Below are 7,236 nucleotides of genomic sequence, written 5' to 3' on the forward strand. Positions count from 1 at the left end.
ACTGCTAAGCGCTGCAGAGATAGACAACATGAATATAGCCTGAAGCGCCCCGAGCCTCCATGAGGGTGTGCACAATTCAAAGAGATTATGGAAGAGCTACATGATGAGACAGGCACTAAAAGACTATAGAGAGTGAATTTATTTATTTATCAGATTTTTAGCCAGCCCTGCATCATGTAGCCCCAAAGTGGGTTACAATAACTGAACATAAAACAATTTCAATAACATTAAAATGCAACCAATTTCAGTGGAATTTATAGCAGGGGAAAACATGGGGCGTCACTCGACATTTGAGACATAAAACTTCCATGGAGCCACTCATGGCTTCTCATTGCAGTAGGAGACTAACATCCCATGGAAACTAGTATCCAGGCAGCAGTGTAGTAGCCACAAGCAATCCTAACCAAGTCTACGCAGAAGTAACTCCTATTGCATTTAGTGGGGCTTACTCCTCTATAGGGTTGTGCTGTGAACCTTATCTGATGACAGCTGTCGTTGACAGTTGCTTACAGGTGTGTGTGTGTGAACTCTGAGAGATTAGGAAATGGAGCACACCTGCCCTCACCATGCAGAGCTGCACAGAAGCCTCCTTTCCATGAAACGCTGTATTGGTCTAGGGATTGAAAATTCATGTGGCTTTTCCAGGAAAGGCTAATGATCAGCAGGAAGCTAAATTCTATGGGCTTCTGCTCCTGGGTTTTCCCTTGAAAATTCATGTGACAGTGTTTTCTCCATGAAATCATTTCCAAAAGTTATCAATTCCCTCCCATTAGCAACAGGAAAAGGAGGGGAGGGAGCAATTCTGGCCATGTTCAAAGATAATCCTAACCACTTTAATTGAGAGTAAATCCCATTGTGTTAAGTAGGTCTTACTTCCAAGTATGGATGCTTAGGAGTACAAGCTCCAATTGCCTGAAGCTAACAAGAACCATGGGATAATGCCAATTTACCACTTTTATTCCACCCTCCCTTTTACAAACTTGGCTGCGTGTTTGTTCGAGCACAGAAAAAGGAGTGCGTGGTCTCCAAATAACTAAAAACAGAAAACAAATCCAAAGTTGGAATTTATTGAACTGAGTGGGATTTGCTTTCCAGCTGCATAGCAGGAATGAAGAACCCAAGGCCCTCTGGATGTTGCTGGACTGCATAGGAGCTACCGTCTGGAGGCTGAGGTCCCTTCACCCCCCCATAAAATATTTGAGGAGACCTGACCCCCTCCCCCAGTCGATGGGCATTGCCATTCAAATGGTATGCATGCACCATAACATGTGATTGATTATGTGGGGCAGGGCATACCTGCCCCCCAATATTTCATTCAAGTTGGTACCCCTGCTGCACTGCAAGTCCCACCAGCCACAGATAGCATGACTAGATAGCAGTTTCGCTGTCTGAAACGTTAATGCCACAGAGATGCAAAGGTAATGTGAGACAGTGGAACAGTGCGCAGCCCAGGGGCTTTATTTGGATACTTCTGGCAATATCCACCTCTTCTACTTCTCCAACCCACACAGCTATTTGAAAAGACTCTTAACTGAAAGCCTCTTTTAAATGTGTTGAAGTGTGACGTTTTAAAGTGCTAAAGAAACCCAGTGCAAATGCACTCTGACCCGGTAGTGCGATGCCCATCTCCACCCCCAGCCCCCGCGAGAGATAACGTGATTGCTCAGGAGGGCTCATGCAGGCCAGCCTGTCTGCGTCTGAATCAGCTATGATGCACACAAGTGTCCCCTGAGTCCCAGCCCACAGCCATTACTAATGCTGCCTCCCTCGCCTGCCTCCCCTTTCACTGTTTTGTTATGTAGCGTCTTCCTGAGGCTGCAGACATATGGTCTGGTGTTGTGCCAGAGTCTCTCTGGCAAAAAGTTTCTTTTCCTCCCCCCCCCCCCCGACCCTCATTGACTGTTACATGACAATATATTGTTGTTGTTGGCACCCGTCTGTCTCAAGAGACAATGCAGTGCCCCTCTAGGGGTGAAGCGAAAATGCTGCGTTAGCAGCACGGAAGTGACCTCCCCAGGATGCAATCTTGGGCACTGTGTATGGAGGTCATGGGCTGCCTAGACGACAAGACTCCCCTCTTGGCCTCACTGATGGGGTCCAAAGGAAAGCAGAGCAAGCATTTGGCAACAGCTTGACTGCAGGAGTTGCCATGGAAGGGCCTTAGGGACTCCACCCCGCAGGTGTGTAGGGTTTACTCTTTAGCTTTTTCGTTTCCTGAAGAAACGCAGTGGAGGTTTAGGATCAGAGTTTTCCTTCTCCTAGATGGGCCACCTTCCCAGGTGGACAAACCCTATCCACCCCTCACTTCCCTCTACAGCATGTGCAGAAATTGCCTTCTTGACCACTGGACTGACTTTTCATCTTGTCTGCTCAGCCCGTCTTCACATTCAGGGGAAGTCCCTAGCCCACCAAGGATCTGAGACCCATTGACCCCCTTACCTGGTTTAGCCGGCCAGTCGAAGCTGTTCCTGGGGTGTGGCTGCTGTCACATCCTGACAGCTTCTAGGAGCCACAGGTGAGAGCGGAGTGCAGGGTGGGGACCAAAGGTGGGCAAGCTACCCCAGAAGGAGCATGCTATCTCCCCAACCCCTGACAAGAAATACTTGCTGAAATTTCCCCTACTACACAACTATTAAAGATTCAAGGACTCCCTGTGCTCTTTTGCATCTTGCCATTCAAGGATGACCATCACAGGCCCCCTGTCTGCAAATCCAATAGGTCATGAGCAACCCCTGGGGTCCAGAGGCCCCAGTCTTGGTTCTAGCCCACTGCCCCTGATCTAACTGATGCATCAGGAATAAGTCATGAGGGCTGCTCCTCTCATTGGGGGACCTTGCCCAAGATGGTGCCCTCCAGATGTTGATGGACTACAATTCCCATCAACCTTCACCACTGGACATTCTGGCTGGAGCTGATGAGAAGGGACATCCCATATTTCAAGTGCACAAGCTTTGGGAAGGCTGTGGTGAAGAGTATGGAGATTCAGCCTACATGCCTATGGTGGGAAATGGTGGGTGTAGACCTAAAAATGTACTTGAGTTATTTATTTAATAAGAGTGCTTTTAGCACACCATTCCCAAGCCTGGATTGAATACAATTAAAATAGTTTAAGAAAACAAAAAAAACAACAACCTACAACGAAAAGAGTGGGTAAAAAACCAACACATCCTTAAAATTACAGTCCCTAGCAGAGAAAGAGCTTGTCAGATCATGAGCGACACACAGGCAACAAAATGCAGGAAGGAGCTTGTCAATCCACCTTGCTTAGCACCAACAATCAATTTTAAAACCTGATATAATAACATTTTCAATTTCATTTCTATCTTTCACACCTGCACTCCAACAAGGAGAGGGAGGCTCAAAAACACTTAAGTAGCACATGTGAAATTGGTCTGAAGCCAGCTGCTATTTATACTGGCTTTCTCAATTTGTCCTTCCAGCCTCTCCCTCCAGCTTGACGGCGCTTCTTCAATTGCTTTCCCCTCCCCCGATACCCACTGTGCACGACTCTGCAGTATCTATTACCAATGTGTGCATACTTTTAAGACCTTTCTCCCCTCTGTCTCTATATATTTTGGTTATAGTTGTGGTGGCTTGTGCCGCTGGAACTGGTAGGGAAGAAGGCAGGGAAGCCAACAGCAGGTGGTGCCAGAGCCAATGACAGGCAGAGAGCCATCTCGTTCCAGTATTGTCTCTATCTGCTGAGTTCTCCAAGGGCAAGCACTGAGGCGGTGGCAGAGGAAGCTGACCGGCTGTGAGTAAGGGGGTAGGTAAGTGGGGGCTGGCTAAGGGCAGAATGAGGTTGGTGGGAGGTGCACCCGAGTGGATCACCCTTCAGTAGACTATAGCAATAGAGATGCTGGGATTGTTCTTTGCCAGCACCCACTCTCAGGCACAGGGGCAAACAAGATGTGCCCTGGGAGATCCATAGCCAGCTCTCTCTCTCTATCCTTTTCACAGTTAAAAGTAGTGCTGCACCGACAATTTCTTCTTGCATCCCAACTTTCTATCAGTGGATGAGAACAGAAATTACATTATCTGAGGGGAGAGAAAATTTTAGTGAAATTCTCTTGGGTGAAGCACCAGGTTTTCCTTGCTCTTAACTTACTTTTGTACAGCTGATGGGTTTTGAGAATGTCCTTCCTTTGATTCCACATCCATGTCCAATGAATGAGCATTCACATCCAGCACTGTGCTTTTTCCATTTCCCTTTTCAGTTGCTCAGTTCTTGGGAGCAATGTATGGGAACAATGAATGCTCAAGGAGGAAAAGAAAGGAAAGACTCCAGCTCTTATTATGCTGGATCTCTCAGCACCATATCCCACAATGGGGCCCCAGGGAAGGGCTGTAGCTTCATGGCAGAGCACATGCTTTGCATGCAAAAGGTACCAGGATCAGTCCATGATCAGTCTCCACATTTCCAGGTATGCATGCCACTTGCATAGCACCTGATTAACTGTGTCCTCTAGGTGGTTCACAAATGAAAAGCAAACCAATACAAATACAATCATTTAACCATTAAAACTGTCAGCACAATATTTACTAGCATTTAACCATACGATACAGCATCAGATCAGTAAAAACCAATAGCAATTAATAAAAACAACCATATCATTGCAGGGGGTGGAGTACAGGACCCTTGGGGTCCCTTGCAACTCTACCATTCTGGGCTTCTATCATTCTGTGAACAAAACACAACAAGCGGGGAAATGTGATGGGTATGGCTGGGGGAGACTTCTGCCTGAATCGCTGGAGAGCCGGTGCCGGCCCAGGAAGACAAATTCAACTCAGAAAGACCAATGGTCTGGCTCAGCAGTTTCTGTCTTTCTGAGATCCATGCAGGCATAAGAAGCTGTACAGAGAATTTTTAAAAAATTACACCTAGAGTGTTTAGTTCTGTTGGGAGAGGGGAAACTCCTAAGTCAATCAGTCATGAAATTAGCCAAGGAACACACACAACACACTATGTGCATTGTGTAAATGTATATGTATGTGTTTTGTGTGTTAATTAAAAAAAGGGGAAAAAAATAGCCATATAGATTGTGTGCATTTATACATAAACATAGGAGCCAACCCCTAGGGGTCGAGGTCCCTTCAGCCCCCCAATAAATTATTTGAAGGGCCTGGACCCCCCAAAATTTAATTGGCATTGCCATTCAAATAGTGTGTGTGCACCACATCATATGATCGTTTATGTGGGATGGAGCTTACCTCCAATATTTTATTCCGTTTGGCCCCCCTGTACATAAGCATCAGCTTCCAAGATTCGGTCCTGCTCTAGCTCAGGGGTGGGAAATCTGCGGTTCTTCAGGTGCTGTTGGACTCCAACTCCCACTGACCCCAGCCAGCATGACCAGTGGTAAGGGATGATGAGCAGTGTAGTCCAGCAATGCTTGGAGGACCGCAGGTACCTCATCCTTGTACTAGCAGAACTAAGGAACAAAACCCAGAATACAAGTGAAAGGACAGACTATGCAAGAAGACCAGGTCTGGTTCTCCATGACTCCCATTAAGTTATATGGAGGAAAGAAAACATGCAGCAGCCCTGTTCATGGTTGAGTGGGAGTGTGCCTACAACCTGCCCCAAACCCTGGTGTCACAAGGGGCAGGTTTAGGCTTTACCCCTGGGTCAGCCAACATGGTGGTTAGCCCAGCCAGCATTACCAATGATCAGGGATGGTGGGAACCACCTTGTCTACCTCCACTGTGTCCTTCAGTGCCCCCCTTAACTTTCTGCATATCAGTGAAGAGCTGCCATAATGTCTTGCCTAGCTAGGGTACATTTGTGGGGAAAGAACCATGCTGTGCTCAAGATTCTTCTCTCTTTTTACAGTGTTTGTTCAGTGCTGCTGATTAGACCTTCATTTCCTCAAAAATGCAATGGGAATCTGCCTCATCTCTTTGTCCATAATGCAAGCTAAGGTGTATGCAGGGAAAGTAGGAGCTCAGCACCCATCCTGATTAGGCAGCAATAAATAAATTGCGAGATGCCTGAAAAAGACAGAGATCAGCTAGATACTAGCCAGCTGGAATTCATTAATGTCTACAGTGTTGCAAGATGCTTGCATGACAAGAAGGCATGTAGAATGATTAAAAATGGCCCTCAGTATTTTCAAAACTCAGCAACAATAATATTCACAAATATATCTCCACCTGACATACTAAGGCTAGAAGTTTCCCTAAATTCTGGCTCAATAGAATGTTAAATACTATAGAGCTGGGAGGCAGAGCTTGAAAGCTCAGTTAAGGCTGCAGTTTCTCAGCTGAGATGATCCTCCAAGCCATGGCTTTGATGAGGATGAACAATCCATCCCTCCATTTCCCTAGAAAAAAATCAAATAAAAAAAATCAAAATCAGACAAAACATTAAAACAAACAATTGATATAAAATAATCAAATCATCCCCGAAATCACATTGAGGGGCAGGAGAAACATAAGTGAATGGTGGGTCCTCACTGCACACTTGAGCACCCCCCCCCCACTGCCTTCTGGTTCCCTCATTTCCCCTGTATCTGCTTCCCACGTTGAGCTCTTGTCCCAGAACTGATGATCAATGAATAACTGATTCCCTCCTCCCACACCCACCTGGAATGGACGTGACACAGTTTTTCATCGTCATCATCATTTAATTTGTGTGCCACCTTTCCATAGTTAAAACCATGCTCAAGGCGGAAAAGATTTTCATAATTACAAACGTAACAAAAGTAGTAATAAACAATAAATAAAATATATCAGAAGTACACAGCCATGACTGAATAATTTCCACATAAATCACTATAAAATCTAAAAAGGAAGAGCCAACACAATATGTTAATAGCAACAACAAACCCTAAGCAATACTTCAACTCTGCTAAGGTAAGTAGCTACAAAGATCTGGACTCATCACATGTGTCAATAGGTCTTCTAATTGTTAGAAAGTGAGAGGTTTTCTTCTGTGGAACAAATCCTGAATAAAGCTAAACCGTTTCCCTCCCATCCCTTATATTGACTTATATATTAGGCGGGTCAAGAAACCTTGAGTGGTCTAAGAATGGAAGTAAAGGAGAACTATTGGGAACATGGGCAGAACCGGGATTTTTGTTAGGGGAAGCAGGACTTTCGTTGGGAGAACCGACAGGATTGGTCAGTTAGTTAAGTATTTCTATTCTTTTACTTGATTTGGGGGGCATCTGCCCCCCGTTCCCTGGCTACGCCCATGCTTTGGAATTAGTTCCCAAGCCCAGAATTCCCAGAAAT

This window comes from Podarcis tiliguerta (genome assembly GCF_965153285.1).
Source record: "Podarcis tiliguerta genome assembly, chromosome: 2".
Classification (NCBI taxonomy): Eukaryota; Metazoa; Chordata; class Lepidosauria; order Squamata; family Lacertidae; genus Podarcis; species Podarcis tiliguerta.